Here is a 22,380-nt window from a genome sequence, read left to right as displayed (position 1 = left end):
AAGGGTACCAGATCCCAGTGAACAGTAATTCAGTCTACCTCCAGAATAATCTCCCTTAGAGTGAGACCTATGATTTCTACTTCTTTCAAATCCCAGTTTGATTGGGACAATCTTAAATACCAAGAAAACCAAAACAACTGTGTTTTAGTTTTTATCGCATTCCTTACTGTTTCATTTTGTTTGATTTCCATATTCCTTTCAAGGTCCTTAAAGAAAGATATTATCATTTTTGTATAATAAATATTTAGCCCAGAGTCTGAAATATAACTTAGGAATCATTGAACATTTGAAGAATGAATGAATGAATGAATGAATGAATGAATGAATGAAATAATAAATGCCTAAGTTGATTTTTTGACTATGACATTTTTTAGTAAAACTAAAGATTGTTATCAATGATCATCAGATCATCTTACATATAAAATAATTATACTCCTAAAAGCTAAAAACACATTTTTAAATATTTTAAAATCTGAGGTCATTTTTTTGGCAAATAAATTTTTAAGGTAAAATTAGTTTTAGATCATTGAAATATTATCACTGAGAAATTTTTTGAAGATGTTTTATTATAAACAACTGAAATGCCTGTCCTGAGCTATCTATTCCTGACATTTCTAGCAGGTACGATTTTATAAAAAAAAAATTTTAAAGATTTTATTTATTTATTCGACAGAGATAGAGACAGCCAGCGAGAGAGGGAACACAGGCAGGGGGAGTGGGAGAGGAAGAAACAGGCTCCTAGCGGAGGAGCCTGATGTGGGGCTCGATCCCAGGACTCTGGGATCACGCCCTGAGCCAAGGCAGACGCTTAACCACTGTGCCACCCAGGCGCCCCGGATTTTATAAAATTTTTATTAAAAAAAAGATTAATACTATAAATTTTTGGCACTATGAACATGAAATAACTATCATCATCTTTACATTGAAAATGACAAAAGAAAATTCAATCTTTTGTGGCATGTTTTTTAATTTTCCTGGATGATAGCTACAAGATTATAAAATTCAGGATAAAGCGGACTTGTGAAATCTGGTTCCCTACTGCATTCGTAGTAGTGGCAGTATTTTTATAATGCTTGGGACTGTAGCTACCTTCAAATCCTCTGTGGAAAGAAACCATGTGTAAATACAAATGAAGGCATTTAAATGTAGACCCAACACAGTTATTAAGATGTTGACTATTTCAAAATAAAAGATAATGAAAATGCACCATTTTTTCCTGTACATTTAGAAATTATTAGTTCACTGAGTTATGCAGATCTTCCAAATGTTGACATATTTTATTATATAATGTCAAAACTCACATCAGTTGCCATCATCACAAATCTCATTCGGAAAAAATCTGTAAATATTGGGAAGCTGTCAAGTTCATGATGGTTGATACAAGTTTTCCAAACTTCTACTTTTTGGTTGAAAACTCAAATGTTATTACTGGCAGCAAATACTTTCAATGTAATGAAATGACAGTCTCACCTCATTTGTTTTTGAGAAAATGTCCACCAAAAAGTTAAGTCTGACTCATCACAGTTTGTCCGTTTATCACAGCTTATCACAGGATCATAGATTGTCAGTTGTTCTGTCAAGTAAAAATTGGTGTTCTGTGGAAAAAACTGCTAGTTCAGCTCACATTCAAATAATTGCCTACATGCTTTTCTTTAAAACAACTGTCATATTTCACAACTCAGTACTCTGTGTACCGAGTTGCGATTTAATGTGTGTGTGTATGTGTGTGTGTGTATATATATATATATATATATTGCTTTATCAAAGACTTCCCTAAGTGAAATTAGCAGGCAAGTTTTTAAAAATTTTTTTCTCTGTCTCTTGGGGTGTGAGAGTGTGTGTGTGTGTGTGTGTGTGTGTGTGTGTGTGTGTGTGTTTACTACATGGTGTCATGAATACAGTGACTCCTAGTAGAGCGCAGAGCTCCTTCCTGGAGCCAGCAGTTTCACCTACATTGCTTTTGCATCTTCAGAACAAATGTCAGAGTGAAAAGGGGAAATCATTTCTCAATATTTTTATGAAAATTGTTTTGATCTCGCGGATCCTCTGAAAACGTCTCTGGGACTCCAGAGATCTGTGAGTTACACTTTGAGAACTTCTGACATAGAAAAACAACGCCCACCCTTTCTTGCCCAAGGCAGCAAGAGGAAATAGAGGCAAAAGAAGCCAGAAGTAAGTCACCTGGACCTGGAAACTACCAGACAGGACTGGTGACATGGTGACCTGGGCAAACGGGGAGGAGGCAATAGGGCTCCTGGAAATGCTCTCCTGGTAGCAATTTCCAGCAAGGCATGAGTGACAGTGAGGTCAGGCAGCTCAGGTGAGTCTGAGGGAGCAGGTCTGGCTCCCTGTGACCCTTGTGATGCCTGGAGGAAATCCAGAGGTTTCCATGAGCCCATTGAGGGGTCACAAAGGCACTTGGAGGATGCAGGGACTGCAAAGTTTGAGATGAAGAGACCATACAGGCTTAACTGGCAAGGACCAGGGACTCCAGGAGTGGGTACCAATACAGCATGTCAAGAGACCAGAGGGAGAGGGCATCTTGCAGACACCAGTCAGGAGCAGATCACAGCAGCCCCTCTGTCCCAGAGCACAGGTGCCCTGCCAGAAGGGCACACAACTTGCTTTATACACTCAATTGTCACGTTGGAGGAAAGAAGGGAAAGGAGTAGAACTCTGGAAGACTGAGAAATGAACTCCAGAGTCTAGTTCAATCAAAAGGAAATATTTAAACGAAGCTTGATAGGAACTTAAACTCTGCAAAGATTGAATATTGAAACAGAAAGCAAGTCCTTTTAAGACTGAGATAGTGTTCATTATTGAGCAACATTTCCCTACTAGCTATCAGGAGAGGACCTCTTAAAGAGCTATAGAATCTTATAGAAAGCAGTCATTGTTTGAATAAATTTATATGACAAAAAAGAACTATGTTCGGTGTTACCAGTAGTTATCTCTGGGTGGTGGAATTATGGATGGTTTCTATTATCTTTTCAGGCTAATCTGAATGCTGTTAATTTTTTAAAATAAAGAATCATTAGTTTAATAATCAGAAAATATGTGGTCCTATTACCTGAAAGATAATGTTCACATTTCTGAACATGGAGAGAAAATGCCCCTCCTTCGGACCCTGCTTTATCTCATCTTCCTCTCCCATCCCCGAACCCCCGAACCCCACCAGCAAGTGGATCCTTGTACCCCACAGGACAAGCTTGGTCAGGGTTTTGAAAAATTCTAGCAAGATACACACACAATCTTAAAAAGAGAAGAAAAAAAAAAACCCTATAGCAAAAGACAAGTCAAAGCTCATACAACATTTGTATTGCCCCCAAAATATCTCCACAAAAAAAGGTATAATCAGCCACTTTCCAAAACTCCCTTGATTAGCTCATATTTGAAACAAAAAAACATTATAGCATAATAGAAAATAAAACAAAACAAAATGTCTAGCAACTTCTTAGAGCTGCCTTGTCTAATGCAGTGGGCACCTCGCCACATGTTGCCCATCAATTACCTGAAATGGAGCAAATAAATCTTAAAAATTGAATTTTCAATTGTATTTAATTTTAATTAGTGTAAAATTAAAAACTGTCACTCCATCCAGTTCTTAGACATTGTTACAGTATATTTGTGAATCCCCTCTTTCAACCACAAGTTTATGACATCTGAACACCAATCGAGTATTTTTAATGAAAATTTAGCATTCAAATGGAAAAAGCCAGTAAGTATAGAATACTTACAAAATTCACATACTGAGAAAAAATTATTAAGTGTTTTATAACTAATTTTTATATCAATTTTATATTGAAGTGTTAATATTTTACATCAAATACTTTGTAATAAAAATTAAGTGTTTTATTACTAATTTTTATATCAATTTCATATTGAAGGGGTACTATTTTAGATACATCAGATTTTAAAAAATACAGTATTGTAATTAATGTTGCCTCTTTGTTTTTACTTTTTAATGTAGCTACCAGAAAATTTTAATTATCTTTGTGGCTTGCATTATGTTTCTATTGAAGTACTGCCTTCTTGCTGTGGTAGAATTCGACCTAAGATCATTTATTTCTACCCTGAGTTCTTCTACGTTTGACTGTTACCACAAGTCTACTTAAAATCCTCCCAGCTACAACAGAAATAGTATTATTCTTTTTCTGGAAGATCGTCTTTCATGAGTGCTATAATCTCCAAGCTACCTAACCGGGTATTTGCGTGTGTGAGAGATTAAATACTTAGGATGGCTGTGTACTTACGAGGGGAATCATTATGTTACTGCAATGCTGTTTCTACTGCATCTCTTTAAACCTAGAAAGTTCTGTCTTTATTTCAGAGCCAGGCTAGTGAAAAATGGCTCCAGACATTGGGCTCCAGACATTGGGCTCCAGACATTGGGTACTTTTGTATGAAAGCGAACAGTACTTTTCTATTTGCCATTATGACTCCATCCCCTTTTTCTCAGCTTTGTGGCAAAGGATTGAACAATTAAAATTTCCCAGAGGTCCCTTCTCTTAACTCTTAACAAAGCCCTAGCAAGTGCTTCTGTCCCTTATTCATAGCAACGGTTTTTGCCTTTAATGAAAAAGTAAAACTGGGATAGTTTCCAGAGCTTTCAGAACTTTTCCATTGAAATGCAAACACCCCTCTGGCACCTCTGAAAATTCTGAGAAATTGTTGGGCTTTGGTGATGGTTCCCGAAAACCTGGCATTCTTCTGTTCATGGCTGCTTTAAGTTCTTCTCTTTCCAAGTACATTCAAGTAAAGTCAGCAGTTGACTCTCTCTTGCAGGACAAACCCCCAACTTGAACACTGAACAAAAGAGTAACTTTTTCATCCCAAATTTGGGATTGTGACCAGTAAACCTCAGAACCCTACCTTGACACATCTCCTCTCCAAGTGTGACTTAGCTTCCCTAACATATACTCCTCTCCTTAACTCTGTCCATGCATGACCACAGCTCCATAGGCAGCTCTGGCTGTAACTAGGCTCACACCCGAACAAAGATCACCTGTATGTTGTAAAGATAATGACAGACAGACATTTTCTTGGATCCTCTAATGCAGCCATTCTAACTGGTCTTAAAAATGTCCCTCCACAATTTTTATTATGCCACACAGCCCACGCTCTCTCTTCCAAAGTGTCGGCATAAAATGAAGGCACTAATCTTTTCAATCTTCATTTCTCAACAGGATAAGTAGTCTCAGTGGGTAAACCATGACAGCAACTGCCATGTGTTCAATGAACACAAATCAGATTCTGATCTCAGAAGCAACTCAGGTATGTCCTCCTTATTTATTATCTATAATTGTCAACCCGGCTTTCATTATGCCATTGTATAATAGTAATTTGAAAGATGTGTTAGTCGCTGTCTCACCTGGATTTGTCTCATCTCGTGAGCAGGAATCATGCCTGGTTTTTCTGTTGTGGTTCACAGATGAAGCTCCGTGGGTACTTATTTAATGATTGTGGCTTAAGACAAAACTTATCTAACAGTTCCAACCATGCTGGAGGAACAAACAGGGCAAATTCAAGCTCAGGTAGACGTCAAGATCTCATCTGGAGTGGAGCTAAAAGTAGCTAATGCGTGTGGAAGGAATAAGCTCTTTGCTCTTAGCTGCTGTGTAATCTTTTGATCTACGAAATCATCTTCAATCTCCATCCTTGCCGAGTATCAGATACTTGAATATTGTAACAAAACCCAAATTAAATTTTCTATGAAAAATTCTGATATAAGACTAGAGTTAAAAATACAAGTCTCTAGGGGCACCTGGGTGGCACAGCGGTTAAGCGTCTGCCTTCGGCTCAGGGCGTGATCCCAGCGTTATGGGATCGAGCCCCACATCAGGCTCCTCTGCTATGAGCCTGCTTCTTCCTCTCCACTCCCCCTGCTTGTGTTCCCTCTCTCACTGGCTGTCTCTATCTCTGTCAAATAAATAAATAAAATCTTTTAAAAAAAAATACAAGTCTCTAAATGACAAATACCATACGATTTCACTTATATGTGGAATTTAAGAGACAGAATAAATGACCAAAGGAAAAAACAGACAAACAAACAAAAGCCAGACTTTTAAATACAAAAAAGAAATTGTGATTGCCAAAGGGCGGTAGGTGAGGGGATAGGGGAAATAAGTAAGGAGATTAAGACTGCACTTTTTTTTTTTTTTTTTTTTTAAGCAGGCTCCACGCCCAGCATGGAGACCAATGCCGGGCTTGAACTCACAAACCTGAGATCCGATACCTGAGCTGAGATCAAGTTGGATACTTAACTGACTGAGCTACCCAGATGCACCAAGACTACACTCATCTTGATGAACACTGAGAAATGTATGGAAGTACTGAATCACTACACAGTACACCTGAAACTAATATAACACTGTAGGTTAATTATACTTGAATTGGAAAAATTAATTAATACATAGAAATCCAACTCTCTATATGTATCCATAAATCTCTCTAGGACTCTGGTTCATCTTCTGAAAGTGAGGACATAAGAGTAGATGATACTTAAGTTCCAGTGATTCTATAAATCTGAGCCATGATCCCTTATGTGCTGCAGTCCTAAAGAAAGCTTCTCAAGCATGGAGCTCAAAAGAAACTTATAAAATCAGTACTAATTTTCAACAACAGAGTCGGTATGTACAGGTGATAGTAATGTTTTTGAAAATATAAACCTTTTAAAAACCAAATGGTAGAAAATATCAAAATACGAAACAACTTTTCACCAGTAGTCTATCACTATTGTTCACCTATGAGGTCTCAGACATACTGCCAAGCACACAGAATATGTTCAAGAAATTTGTCTCAAGGGACACTCCCTGAGAACCAAGGTAGCAGTTTTGGAGAACTGCAGATCAGTCTGCGTATCTCCTGGATATTATAAAAACAAGGGAAAAGAGGTGTCATCTGCATGAGCCCTGTGGCCAGGGAGACACTCCTTCTGGAGCTCTCCTCCCAGCTGCCCCTTCCCCACCAACTCTCCACTGCACTCCATGCTGGCCATGAAATACTTTCTGAACATTTGTATACCCTTTTGTAGGCCCCAGGAGGTGGTTTCAATGGGGTTCAGGCTTAAGGTTCTAAATGAAGTTTCAGGATTAACAGCAAAGTTACAAAATATGACTTGTAAATGGTAATAAATTTAGGAATCCAAAGTACTTTAAATCTATCACTTGCAAAGCAAAATTTGTTGTTTGGAAACTAGCCATACCGCACAATGGACTTTCCTTTTATTTCGAACACACACACGTACACACACACACACACACACACACACACACACACACAGTCCTTTCTTATAAGCCAATATCCCAGTCAGGGGAGCTGGACAGATAAGGAGAAGTTCTCAGCGATGAATGCTTGTTCTCAGAAATGCAGAGAACTTACTATTTATCACTAAAAGAAAAAACATATTTTGCTTACAGTTGAGAGATTAGATACAACATGTTAGTTAGAAAATGATTTAAATGGGAAAATAGGCTTTGAGTAGGTGACCTACATTTGTAGAAAATGAAAATTCTTTAAAACCCATTTGCTCAATCTTAACATTATCTTCCGGGCGCCCGAATTGACAAAGGAATCAGAACAATCAAGTCAGTACCAATATTGGGGAAAGAATCTCTGCAGTTAAATCATAGATTCACTCCAGTTTTATCACTCGGCCGCACATCCCCTATTTAGGCTGCCATCTTGGGGCTTGGGGCTCAGAAGAGTAGAGAGGATCGTGGGATGCGGCGCGGAAGAGGCAGAGAGAGCCCCCCAGAGCAGCACAGAGCTTTTTTTTTTTTTTAAGATTTTATTTATTTATTTGACAGAGATAGAGACAGCCAGCGAGAGAGGGAACACAAGCAGGGGGAGTGGGAGAGGAAGAAGCAGGCTCATAGCAGAAAAGCCTGATGTGGGGCTCGATCCCATAATGCCGGGATCATGCCCTGAGCCAAAGGCAGACGCTTAACCGCTGTGCCACCCAGGTGCCCCAGCACAGAGCTTTAAATTCAGCTGTTCTGTTACAAAGCAAACAGAGCCATGTGTCAAGTTTGCAAAGAAATAAAATGAAAAATTGCTTTCAGAAGCCTCAGAATGGTCCCCGCTTTGAGGCGTTGGAAACATTGATTTCAGTCATTGAAAGTGGGTTTTGCGATGCATGAACAATCAGCTTCACGGAAGATTCTGCCTACATGGCCCACTGACTTTTGCGATATCTGAATGAAGATTGTCCTATCCCCACACACAGGCAAACAAGCCAGGTGGGCTCAAATCTGTGTCTCCTTTTCTAGATGCCTCTAACCGTAAGTCTTTAAGTTAGTTATTACAAATGCCAATTAAAATCTGGATACCATAGCAAATTGCTTCCCTCATATGGCCCTGTTACCAAATCTTAACCCAATGAAAGATGAAGCCAATCTGGATTGAATTTTTTTTTCTTCACCTAATAAGGGAAACACTGTCACAGACAGCCACAATTCTCAACCAGAGTACAGGCAGCCAAATTATTTTGTTTGAAAATCTATCTTCTCAATTCTTTTTTTTATAATAATTTTTTATTATGTTATGTTAGTCACCATACGGTACATCCCAAGTTTTTGATGTAATGTTCCATGCTTCATTACTTGCGTATAACACGTAGTGTCATTACTTGCGTATAACACCCAGTGTCTTCTCAGTTCTAAATAATGAGATTAAATCCTCTTTTTTTATTCTGTCAGTAGAAACCTAAATCAAAACAGAACAAAACAAAACTATCAGGCTTAATTTCACATCCCTAAAGATAGGAGGGGATTTGGGGAGATCATCTTCTTTATAACCCTGCTTCCATCTAAAATATTCCAAGACAGCCAAAATAACACATCCACTTTTAAATGACCTTCGGGGAAGATCACACTACTCTCTCTCAGGTGTTCATTCTGGAATTGTCAAATCTTTAAAGTTAAATTCTTCGTACTGAAATGCCATCCATCTCCAGGGTAAATCGAAGCACTTGAACACAAATTTCTGGAACCTTCACCAAGCCCTGGAATCACTCTGCCCCTCCGTCTTCTCTAGACTGCTAACCCTCTGGTGGTCCCAGGACTGCTGCTTAGGCCAGAGATGATGTATTTAAAGACTTAAGAGAAACTGGCCTATAGTAAGAACCAAAAAAAAAAAAAAAAAGTTAGTGAAAATCATGATGACAGTTGACCCAGGTGGCAGGACCAGTCACTTCAATGCTGTTTTCACCAAACACGATTTTTTAAATGACCTCGGTGCCAAGCTTGACATAACCCCTCCAGTCATTTTTCCTATTCCTCCTCCTGACTGCAGGGCCTTGCTAAACAAAATTACAGAATTCTGCTGATCTCCCCACAAATTCATGCTAAGTTCAAATGTACCCCTAGCTGACCCAAACCTTATTATATACCTCGCGTGCCCTCCCTAGCACACTTCCTAAATGAATTATTACCCATCTTCTCTATCTTAATTCTTTTCCACCTGAAATCTCTTCTCCCACCTGATCTCCTCAGGAATGGATTTTCATACAACTTTACGTACACCAGTGCCTCCCATGATACCTGAAAGACAGAGTTTGTTCAATACATATGTATCTTATCGAACCCAAACCAACAGTACTCAAGGTTATTTCTACACAAACCTCCATTTCCTTCTTTCTAACGAGTTGCGGAAGATCTTAGCCAAATGTATGTAAGGAAAGGTTTTCTGTGTTCATCCCATTCAGGGACAATGGTCACAGCGGTAACGTCTAGAATCCAGCCTTCATTACTAGCTGCACACTGCAGTCCCGCTCTTGGTCCGCAATTGTTCAAGTTTCCCACTTCAAATGATCTTCTTTGTAAAACTTGGACAGCTCTGGCTAATTCTGTTCCTACCAGGAACTGACAAATTGTGTGCAAATGATGGGATTTGCTGTGCCTGCTTGAACTGACGCTTCTATTTTTCTGAGAATCACTTCTCCCTTTTGCTCAGTTCTCTCACTCTGGGGTAATCAAGCCCACCCCTAATATTTGCATGACAGGGTCCCCCCCTTCCCTTCCCAGTCACAGGTCCTTGCTACACCATGCAGAGCTCCGAATGCACAACTGTGGACACTCCGGTCCGAGCTCCATACATAAGCATTGCTAACAGCTCTGTGTTGGCCCCCCAAAGTCTGCACACATCAGCTGTGCAGTCCAGGCGGGGAGAGGGATGCAAAAGAAGAGGCTGGCCAAAGCCCTGAGAGCACAGAACTCCAGAGTCCCAGCGGTGGGCGCGGTATACGATCTAGAGACGCTCTGATGTGCGCGAGGAGGAGGCCAGTGCACCCAGAGTTGGGGCGGAGTCTTCCAAAGCAGGGGCCCCCAGCAGGGCCCTGCTGCCTGGGTCTGAGGACAGCACTGCTGCCATTTTCATCGCTCTCTGATCTGCGTAGCAGGTACCAATGGACGGCAAAACTCGAGCCTTGCAGTTGAAAAATGCAAATCCCCTTATTCCGAAGTAATTAATTCTGTAACGATTTCTGCGCTGCTCTATCAAATATTCCTTGATCTGTGTAGCCTGGAGGACTATTTTTTTTACCCTTCAAATGAGGTACACACAAATCTTCGTTTTCCTCCTTTTTTTCATTCCCTCTTGATATAAGGCATGTCCTCCTGATGTAAGGAATTTCCTGGCTTCCTTTTCTCCTTTCTCAGGAAGAGAGCCCGTCCTCATCATGCAAGCAGCACACGCACATTGATGGTGTGCAAGGCGGATACGGAGTGGGCTTTTCTGAAATTATTTATGAAACTTAATATTTTATATATTTATTTTAAAAATCTAGCATGTCAAACCAGTTATATTGTTGCATGCATTGATGCTATATAAAAATCTGAATTGATCTTAAATATACATGTAAATATACATAAATACAAATATTGTATATTTAAGAGAATCTGAATTGATCTTAAACATATATATGAATATATATAAATTAAGATAATAGTGAGAAGTTGACTTAGATATGGCAAAAATGATGACGGTGGAATAGAAATCATAGAAATTTGGGAAACCTATCTACGGCAGAACTCATTAGACAGAGATACACAGTCCTTTTCCCGGGTCTTTCACTTCTCAGCTGTACAAATCTGACCCTCACCAAGCTGAGCTTCCTCATCTCCCCAGCTCACAGAGGCATTCAGAAGATCAATGAAGAGGGGCGCCTGGGTAGCACAGCGGTTAAGCGTCTGCCTTCGGCTCAGGGCGTGATCCCGGCATTATGGGATCGAGCCCCACATCAGGCTCCTCTGCTATGAGCCTGCTTCTTCCTCTCCCACTCTCCCTGCTTGTGTTCCCTCTCTCGCTGGCTGTCTCTATCTCTGTCGAATAAATAAATAAAATCTTAGGGAAAAAAAAAAGATCAATGAAGAAATATGTGGACAAGTTATAAAGTACTTCTCTCCAAGGTTGACCTTGTCTCTGGAATTGCAATCCTCACATTTTCCGGATTCTGGCTTTCTTGACTGTGCCTTTCACTTCAGTAATTTCAGGTTTTTCCTAGTCATCACTAATTATCAGTTCATTCTCTCCCTCTCACTTGGTTGGATTTCCAGTGTCCTAGAAATAAAGTCCTCTCCTTACGTATTAGTCAGCAAGGGCTGCCGTAACAAAAGACCTCAGCTGGGCGGCTTCAACCACAGACATGTATTTCCTGGTAGCTGGAAGGCCGAGACTGAGGGGTTGACAGGATTGGCTTCCAGCTCGCAAATGCTGCCTTCTCCCTCTCGTCACATTACCTTTCCTCTGCACCACACATAGAAAGAGGGAGAGATCTCTGGTGTCTCTTCCTCTTCTTATAAGGACACTAGTCCTATCGAATTAGGGCCCCATACTTATTATCTCATTTCTATGGAATTACCCCTTTAGAGGCCTTATCTGCAAATACAGTCGCCTTGGGGGCTCAGGGCTTCAACATATACGTTTTTGGGAGGATACAGTTCAGTCCATAACATTTAACCATTTTCTTCTTCTTCCTGCATGAGTCAAACTAATGAAATAATGGATATACACTAATGATTTCCAAGCAGAGGTTCAACCACCCACAGTGCTTTTTAATGGAGAAGTCCAAGCCCTATACGAGATCTACTGAACCAGAGAAGTTGAAGAATGGGAGCCAGGGCTGTAAGTTTTACATCGATGTCTGTGACTCTGACGTCATACCGGTAGAACCATTGATCCACGCCTCCTGCCTTCACCCTCAACGTCCACTTCTTCACTGTCCACTTTCTCCCCAGTCTCTGAGTTTTCTCCTGATTATTCAATTGAAGCAGTTCTTTCAAATCTATAAAATCTGTAGATCACCGAATGATTTTATGATTGCAACACTGCATAGCCGTTTTTGGGTCTTTAGTCTCATTAATGATTCTGTAACAGTTGTGTGCCAGGGTATCCCTGTTTCATGAAATGCTCTCCTTTTTTGTTTTTCATGGCATTGGTCCCACCTGTACGACATCTCTAACTCACCCGGTAGAGTGTTCTTCACCGACTCTTCTGTCTGCATTCCCCAAGACATTGTCCTCAGCACTTTTTTCTTCTTTCTCCGACTGTTTCTAATCCATTCCAACAACTTCAAACACTATGTATCTGAAATAATGATAAAATCTGTAGATCGCTCTAGCAAGCTCTAGCAAGCACCGTTCCCCATTAACCACTCCCAGATACACGTGTCCTCAGGAGTGTCCCGTTCATTCCTCAAACCCAGCAGAGGTGTTTGTTCAGCAACACTGACAGACATCCGTGTGCCAGGCCCTGTGCTAGATTCTGGGGGTGCAAGGTAAAAACCAGACACAGTCTCACTTTCCCATAACTGGTAGTTCAGCAAAGAAATATAAACCAGCCACTTCAAAGGACCACAAAAATCGCCATGAGCAGGGAAGTTCAGAGCACTGAGGGCACAGCCAACTCAGATTTGGAAGGCAGGAAGGCTTCCTGGAAGGAGTCGTATGGAAGCTGAGTTCTGAAATGTGAGTAGGAGTCAGCGAGAAGAAGAAGGACAAGAAGAACTGATTGTAGTGACTATCAATCAATTTTAGGGAGCCCAGAATCCAACTCCCATTCCTACTTCCCCCAGTCTGGCTTGAGAGTGCTGTTGGGGACAAGCTGAGGGCCACATTCCAGACAAAAGGCATAGTTCTCCCATTCTCCAGCATGGCAGGCTTCAATGTGGCCAGTTCATTGAGCTCTCCTGGGACTCTGAATTTTGAGCAAAGCAAGATCATGGGAAAGCAATTTTTTTTTCACACAAAAAGAAGATTGAGAGAAAACTGCCAGAGAAGTAAGAAAACAAACTTGATGTCATGGGGAAGGGAAGCAGGTGTTTCAAAAAGGGAGTATATTGTGGCGCTTATGATCTCTGGCTTTGGGGTCATGAAGATCCCATTTGAGACTCTGTGCTTTTCCTCATGAGCTGTATGACCTTGCATAGTTCTCTCAGTTTCCTTAATTGTGAGAAGGACTAATAATCATAGCTACATCGTCAGGTTTCCAGACAGATTACATGAGCTCTGGGCTGTAAAGCGCTTAGCACAATGCCCGCACATATTGGATGGACAAGTGGTCAGTGCGGTCAGGTGCCGCAGAGGGTCAGGGAAAGGAAGGATTGGAGCATGTCCCCCAGAGTCATGCACCAGGGAAGGCCCTGGGAACTTGAGGACAGCAATGTGCAGAAAGAGATAGGGACAGAAACTAGATTGCAATGGGTGCCAAAGGATGAAACGTGAAAAAAGCAGACAATAAATGGTAATAACTCTTTATGGATATTTGGCTCTAATGAGAAAATAGATTTGATGGTCTTTAGTGAGTAACTTGGGTTTGAGGGGAAATTTATTTTCACGTTTCTTTTCCCAATATAGGCGATCCATAAGCATGTTAAAAACTAATAGAAAGAGAGGTTCCTGGGGGCGCCTGGGTGGTGCAATTGGTTAGGTGTCAGACTCTTGGTTTCAGCTCAGGTCATGATCTCAGGGTCGTGAGATCGAGCTTCCCATCAGGTCCTGTGCTCAGGGAGTCTGCTTGAGTTTCTCTCTCCCTTTCCTCCCCCACCCACCACTTTCTCTTCTCTCTCTCTCAAGTAAATAGAGAAAGAAAGAAAGAAAGAAAGAAAGAAAGAAAGAAAGAAAGAAAGAGAAAGAAAGAAAGAAAGAAAGAAAGAAAGAAAGAAAGAAAGAAAGAAAGAAAGAAAAGGAAGAGGAGGAGGAGGGAAGGAGGAAAGAAAGAGGACACCTGGGTGGCTCAGCTGGTTAAGCATCTAACTCTTGATTTCTGTGCAGGTCATGATCTCAGGGTCGTGAGATCAAGCCCCATATTGAGCCCCACTACTGGGCATGGAACCTGCTAAGACTCTCTCTCCCTCTTCCCCTCTTCCCCCACTCATGTGCTCGCTCTCTCTCAAAAAAAAAAAAAAAAAAAAACTAAAAGAAAGAGATGATATTGAATAGAGTATTAAGATAAGAAAAGGGGACTAATCAATTCTGTCTACAGGTCTCAGAGTGAGACCTTTTCAGGGAGCCCTGGGCTATCACAACTGTTTTCATAATGACTATAAGATGTTACCTGCCTTTCACTCTACGGCTATGGTATTGTCAGTGCAAAAGCAATGGTGGGTAATACTGCTGGCCCTCTGGTGTAAATGAAGACACCAAACTGTCGTGGTGGTGGTTCTCTTCTTCACCATCACACACAGTAAAATCAGTGCCAGTCCCACTTAAGAATGCTCTTGCTGAAGCACAAAATTACTAATTTTATTAACCCTTGACCCTTGAGTGCACATCTTTGCAATAATCCATAGAACCAGATGGGAAGTACACAGAAAGACTCACTGTGATGGTTGCCTTCAGGAGTGACCTCATTGGGAGTTGAACTAGACTTCTGTCATGGAATACCATTTTTACTTTTAAAAATGGCCTACAAACTAGGGCTATTTGAAGGAGTGTTCGGAGGGCATTTTCTTGGAAATGAGCAAAATGAGCCTGGCACTTCAAGAAAAACTGACAAAGTTTGTTGGCAGTAATATTTGAGTTTTCAAGCAAAAATTATAATTTTGGGAAATTCGTGTCTGCCACTGTGAGCTCCACAGCTCTCAGTACTTTCATATTTTTCTGTTGTGATTGGCGGTGATATTAATGAATATGACTTTTTTATATTATAAAATAAAATGTGCTAACATTTGGAAGATCTGCATAACTCAATTTACCAATATTTTCCAAATGACTATGCATAATGTTTAAAATCATGCCTTCTTAGTAAAAGATTTGCTCAAAGTGCAAAATAGATCAATAGATGTTTAAAGTAACAGGGTATGAAAAATTCTTTAACATGCTTTCAGAGTCCACATCCCAGCTAATCTTTAGAAAAATACTACTTGTTGAGTTTTGGTATAATATCAAATAAAAATATCCACAATTACCTGAAAAAGTTAGTAGAACAGTCCTCCCCTTTTCAACTACATATATGTGTAAGGCAGGATTCTCTTCCTGTACTTCAACCAAATAATCATTTCACAACAACTGTATGCAGAAGCAGAACCAAGAATCTGGCTGTGTTCTGTTAAACCAGACATTAAAGAAATTTGCAAAAATGTAAAAGAATATTACTCTTCTCACTAATTTTTTTTAAAGATTTTATTTATTTATTTTACAGAGACAGAGCCAGCCAGCGAGAGAGGGAACACAAGCAGGGGGAGTGGGAGAGGAAGAAGCAGGCTCATAGCGGAGGAGCCTGATGTGGGGCTCGATCCCCTAACGCCGGGATCACGCCTTGAGCTGAAGGCAGACGCTTAACTGCTGTGCCACCCAGGCTCCCCACTCGCTAATTTTTTTTTTGTTTTGGAAAATATATTTGTCGTTTAAAAGGCAATTTAGTTAGCATATACTGGGTTGTTTTTTTTTAAGATTTTATTTATTTTATTTGAGAAAGAGAGAACGTGAGCAAGAAAGAGAGCAGGAGCAGGAGGGAGAGGGAGAAGCAGACTTCCTGCTGAGCAGGGAGCCTGATGCGGGGCTTGATTCCAGGACCCTGAGATCATGACCTGAGCCAAAGTCAGATGCTAAACCGACTGAGCCACCCAGGTGTCCTAACAGGGTTTATTTTTTAAGTAAATCTGTACTTTTTTAAAATTGTCTGTTTCAGTTGCTATAATGGTAAGTGTCAATATGTACGTATAGGTCACGTAAACAAGAAGGTCATTGGGGTCAATTGCAAAGGGCTCCTGTGACCAGAGAGCTGCCTACCAGAGGAGGCAGGAGTGGAAGAATCCATCCAAGACAAAGGGAAAGAGATTTCTCCCATAGAAAACAAAGAAGGAGAAAAGGGTCAGGCAGGTGCCAAGTCATTCGGGGTTTGGTGGCAAGAATTTGAAGGATTTACCATCTGAAGTCTTGTTTTTCACTGTGATATAGGGGTTGAGGTCATCTGTGGGATGTGAGGCTAAACCGCGACGGAGGTCAGGAGTTTGAAGGACCCATGGGAGCAGCTGTGGAGAACAGGAGAACCACCTGGCCAGAGCCATGCAGAGGGAAGGCTGAGCAGCATAAGGACAGGGGTGGGGAGAACATTCTCAACGCAGAGACAACCCTATGCTCTTGACCCTGCCAACGCAGCTGGGCAGGAGGATTCCACCAGCTGGTTTTACCATAGGTTTTAATTTCTTATCCATTTAATATTACAACCCCACAGAAATAGGAAGAACAGTATCTCAAACTCCTCTCTGCCCACCACTGCCATTTTAACAATGCTCATGTTTTGCCATAGCCGATACAGACTGAATATTTAAGCTAATTTATTGCTTGATATTATAAAATGTCTTAAAATACCTTCTTAATAGTTTAGTCCATTCTTTATATTCTGATTTTATAAATATACAGTTTTTTATTCTACTTCCAATATTGAGTTTGAGATGTCAATCGAGAAGATTGAACAACTGACAACCATGTTGTTTTACTTTAGCTTCAGAGAGCAAACAACTTTACTGGGGAAAATGACTAAATGGATTTGCTTTCCTTTTCTCTTTTAAAAGATATAATATGGCCTGTTGACTCAATGCGTTACATAGTGAAAAATCTGATGCCAAAAAAATTCAAAGCTCAGCTTCCTTGTGTGAAGTGAATGAATTCCAATCATGAAACAGAAAACTTCAGAACCCAAAGTCTAGATTGGTTCATGACCCCAGTTGTGCAATTCTGACCACCTTTGGAAGTTCAGACTCCCCAGCTATGGAAGCACTTGGTCTCCTTATGCCACAGCTAAGGGCTCAGAGGATTACAAGAAACTCTCAAGTGTTTGAGGAGCAATGTCCCCATGTTGGGCTGAGGTCGAGCTCAGGTCCTCTCAGCTGAAGTCAAGGTCAACGACTTTCACCAGATTGCGATACTAGCAATCTCTTTCTGCCTCCCTAAACATCCAGTGAGTCACAGGCCACCGACGGCAGCACTTTCTCTGCTAAAAATATGGTGCATAACGGGAAAGGCAGTGTGAGGCTCGCAGACTTTTCCTGTGAGATCTGTAGTGTAATATGCTGTGGGAGGGCGAGACGTTGGTAGCACGGAGACACTAGAGTTCTGCCATTTTTTCTACACGACAATTTCTCATTTTGAAAGTGGAATGACTAGCAATCATAATAAATAATAACTATATTGTTCTTGCAAGTTTATAAAGTGATTTCCATATGTCCCTTTGGGTGATTAGAGAGACTGGGACACAGAAAACTAGGACAACAAAATTATAAACTGTATACCGAGCACACCTATAAACTGTTTACATCTTGTTACAATGTTCTGTTGTACAACCACTCTCAGATAGCAACAGGACCCGACCTTCGGTACGCCTACGTTACTCATTCACTAAACTTTTTTTTAAGTCTTTCCCAATTGAAATGAAAAGGCTAATTTAAAAAAAAAAAAAATAGGGGCGTCTGGGTGGCACAGCGGTTAAGCGTCTGCCTTCGGCTCAGGGCGTGATCCCGGCGTTATGGGATCGAGGCCCACATCAGTCCTCTGCTATGAGCCTGCTTCTTCCTCTCCCACTCCCCCTGCTTGTGTTCCCTCTCTCGCTGGCTGTCTCTATCTCTGTCAAATAAATAAATAAAATCTTTAAAAAAAAAATAAGATAATCTAACCAGTTAATAAGAATAGAATTGTGTTTGTTAAAAGACTTTATCAAATGACTCCAAATTAGCCAATTTCACTGCAAACTATAATTCTATTTTCAAAAGAAAATCAAAGCATAAACTTCCTTTTCAGTCTCTCAAATAAGTGGGACAATATATGAAAAGGTACACTTGCACCCTGAAAGAATAAGTGTACTTAAAAAGAGCTGACAGCCCCATAATAGATAGGAAATATATTTACAAAATATATAATATATGACAAATCTGATCTAATTAACTTCTGATCTTCCAGATCACTTGAACTCTCCATTAACTCAGATCTAAAACAGGGAAGTAAGACTGATTATCTCATCAATGTACCAAAAAACATGTGAAACCACTTTGGTAAACTCCTCACTCATTTATTTATTCATCTAACCAGCCAAAATGTAATGACCACCTTCTTTTTTCCAAGGTTGCATAAAAAACTAACAAACATAAGAGACTCTTAACTACAGAGAACAAACTGAGGGTTGCTGGAGGGGAGGCGGGCAGGGGACGGGCAGGTTAGCTGGGTGGTGCGCAGTTACCTAGCTCTTTATTTCAAAAAACCATATGTATGTTAACGACGTACTATTTCTAAGTTCTTACCTGTGCTAGAAAAAACTTGCATTCTGTAAATGGGAAATGAAATGAAGGATACATGGCTTTTTCAAGGTTTGGCCTGGATAAGCTTCTTGACTTTTTTATCATAAGCATTAGCATCATCATTATTTCCACCTACTAATTCGGTTTGCAAAGCACATCTGCTAATATGAACTTACTGGAGTTTCGTTCATGGTTTATGCATTCCACAAGGTTTTTTAAAATCTACAGTAGGTCCTGGGGATACAGCAATTAATAACTAAGCTTAACTAACCCCTGAGACGACTAAGAGAGTATTCTCTGCTCTGACTCTGCTTCCAGACTAATAATGGCAGTAGACGATCAACAGGCTAGTCCAGTGTGCTGGGAATAATTCTGTGGGAATTTGGGACACCAAAGTATTGTAGAGGCACACCATGGTAAAGGTGGTCCAAAACCAGGAAAGGGTGAGAAGGGCATCTGGACTTACCGTAACTTTGCAAAAAGACAGGACAGAGATCACGCTCCACTCCATTTCAGAGATGAACAAGCAGCTCAGGGAGGGCAAGTGGCCCAGAGCCAGTAACAGAGAAGTGATAGAGTCCAAAGCACCAACTCTCACTCCTTCCCCTCTTCCTGCACAATCATGTCATCACCGAAATCACTGCTGTCACTTCGTCATTGTCATCATCACCGCCATTATCATCACCATCGTTACAGTAAGGAATTTAACAGGACGTATATATCCCACAACTTCAGTTTATACCCAAAAAGAGAGAAAGAGTAAATTAGCACCAAAACACCAGTGAACGAGACAAAGACATCACTTAGTCATGACTGTATCACAGAGGTTTACAGTTGCTGTGGATTGTCACGTGACTAGAACCCGGCAAGTTGGCAACGGGCAGGTTTCCAGCAGTAGATAAATGTCGAGGAATGTTTAAAAAAGGATCAGAGGGGGGTGCCTGGGTGGCTCAATCCATTGAGCATCTGCCTTCAACTCAGGTCATGATCTCAGGGTCCTGGGATCGGGCAGCACTGGGCTCCCTGCTCAGAGGGGAGCCTGCTTTCCCTCTGCCCTTCCCTGCCTCTCATGCTCACTGTCTCTCTCAAATAAATAAATAAATAAATAAATAAATAAATAAAATATTTCAAATAAATAGATACATAATTAAATAAATAAATAAATATTAAAAAGAATCAGAGGATGTACGGCAAAGACAGAAGGAAAGGGGGTTGGAGATGCAAGGAGTACCTTATCTGGCTCCTTAGAGATGGCAGCTGGCAAAACGTGGCCACAGTGTGGCCCCCTGCAGCAGGCATACAGACTGAAGGGCAGCTGGGGGAGCATTCGGGTAAAGTGAAACCACGATGAGACTTATCACCTCGAGGAGGCCCTGTGATTTTCTTCAAATGTACATTTCTTCCAATTGTATGAATGTAAAAAATAAGGAATTACGGAGGTCAAAGAGAAGGACCTATGATGATTTAGGAAAGCAGTAAGAGCAAGTTTTGTCTGAATTATTCAAAGTCTTATCCAAGGGAAGTTCTATAAGAGTCAGTCACATTTTTTGTGGTCACGAGATTATGACCAATTCTGCTCCTTTCTTAGAAAACGTTCTGCTTCTAGCATTACACCAAAGTATTTTTTAAGTGCCTAGTGTTTTGGTCTACTCCCCCGTCACAGCTTCCTTGTGCCCAGAATTTTAAACATCTTGCTCTTCCCTTGAAACTGGGAATATCTTGGTGAGTCTATTAAAAACATGAGGCTTCTGAGCCTTCCTGTATGATAACAGGGGATAATAATCACCAAAACGTTGGTTTACCTCTTCAGAGGTTCAAATTTAATTTAAATGTTGGAACAATTACTACTACAGACTGCACTTCTAAGATCGGTCATTTAAAACAGTTTGCTGTGACCCATTAGATCCCAAAGTTCTTTCCTTTCCCAGAGAACTGATTTTCGACTGTGGATGTTTAAGTGGCCTTTAAAATGCCCAACCAAACTCTGAACTGTCATAATAGCTGGGGTAAGAGATAAAGGGTAAGAAAAGTATCCAGTCATCCAACCACATTTCTGCTTTTTTGTGCAAGCTTCAGATGAAATACAGTCACTCAATAAAGTCCTTCTGTTTCTCTTTCCCTCCCTCCCTCTCTTTCTCCCCATTCGTCTAGAGAGGGGAACCCTAAACCCTTTGGAGCCCCTCCAGCAGCACCAAAAGAATCTCTTGACTATTTTCCCAGGGAATTCCTGCCTTAAATGTCAGCGGAGTACAACTCCCCAGCCAAAGCAGAGTCCGCCTGGATCTGAATCAAGGAAAATGTGCCTGATGTACCCAACGGGAAAACCTTGATCCGTGGGGCACGGGGGCAGGGCCAGAGATTCCCTATGAACGTTTCCACTTCCAATGGAAAGACCCCCAGTTCTCTCAGATTCACCCCACTGAGAAATGGGAGATGAAGGCAAGCATTTGGGTTCCTTGCTCTTTTTTGGATGATTTTTATTTCAGTCTTTTGGTGGTGAACTGTATTTCTGGAAGTCACTCTGAATGGTAACAGTAAGGCAACATCTCTTTGAAAAGGAAACAAAGCTCTATTAAAGCCCTTTGTTGTGGGGGTTGTGGTTGTGGCTGCTGCTGTTGTGCTGTTTATTTGTTTGTTTTTAATGAACATACTGATATATAAGTGCTCTGGGGGGAATTCATGATGCTGAGATTCATGAAAAGCAAAATAAGATTTATGACTTGCGTTTGAACCTGCCCCTACCAGCCTGGAGACACTTCCCGTCTGGTACTGAGGCATTGCTGACATGTTTAGTGCTTTTGTGTTAGTCTTCAATCTCTGAATACATGAAGAAATATTAAAAGTTCTGAGGGCAAGGGTGGGAGAAGGAGTCCACAAACCCCAAAGATAGACATCAGCACCAAGAGAAAACAGTATGGCGTGCTACATTAAAAATTCAGAAGCAAAGTGTGTCCATCAGCTGACTTTTGCTGAGTACTCTTGAAATTTTCATTTACTCTTCTCTCATTTTTCTCCACTAATTTTTCTTCACTGATCTTAAGTCAGTGTGCCGTGTTACTATCCTCCCCCCAAAGATCATAGCATTATACAGTAAGAAAGTCAAGAAGATGTAATCAGTAAACTGTTCCTCCATTTTTAAAGGAATTAGACCCTTTCCAAGTTACCAATGGGGGAAAAAAATAGATTCCAGGGGCACCAGCGTGGCTCAGTCTGTTAAGCATCTGCTCTCAGCTCAGGTCATGATCCCAGGGTGCTGGGATCAAGTGCCACATGGGGACCTTGCTCAGCAGGGAGCCTGCCTCTCCCTCACCCTCTGCCCTCCCCCCACCCCGCTTGCACTCTCTTGTGCTCTCTCTCTCTCAAATAAATAAATAAAATTGTTAAAAAAAAAAAAATTTAGGTTGCAAATCTCATTTGACCCCGGGCCCAGGCCAGTTCAAAACTGATCGACTTAGAATCTGTTCCTTATATTCGCCAAGGCTCCCACCTCATATTGCCCACACCATCCTCACAAGAGTATCAAAGCTGCCTTCTTCCATCATTATCCTGCATGTACCACCCCAGACAATCCTGCTGGAAACTCCGTCCCTAGTCCAAAGCAAAGTCAGGCAAGCAGCTACCTATTGGGCACGGCTGAAAGTGTTGCAGGA

The 22,380-nt window shown here is 41.0% G+C and overlaps 1 long non-coding RNA gene across 3 annotated transcripts in view; it reads right to left on the bottom strand.

Moving 5' to 3' along the window:
- LOC109489182 overlaps positions 1–22,380 on the bottom strand; it is a 72,874-nt gene that overhangs the window by 48,398 nt on the left and 2,096 nt on the right. For 2 of the 3 annotated variants that reach the window (XR_004620350.1, XR_002142134.1), the window contains exon 2: positions 19,197–19,459. The exons of the other annotated variant lie outside the window; for it this stretch is intronic. This is a non-coding gene — a long non-coding RNA (uncharacterized LOC109489182). The remainder of the gene's footprint in view (positions 1–19,196; positions 19,460–22,380) is intronic. 3 annotated transcript variants of the gene reach the window in all.

Source organism: Ailuropoda melanoleuca, chromosome 14 (assembly GCF_002007445.2).
Source record: "Ailuropoda melanoleuca isolate Jingjing chromosome 14, ASM200744v2, whole genome shotgun sequence".
NCBI classification, from domain to species: domain Eukaryota; kingdom Metazoa; phylum Chordata; class Mammalia; order Carnivora; family Ursidae; genus Ailuropoda; species Ailuropoda melanoleuca.
Note: the sequence above shows the minus strand (reverse complement) of the source record. Positions and strands in the feature narration are given on the sequence as shown.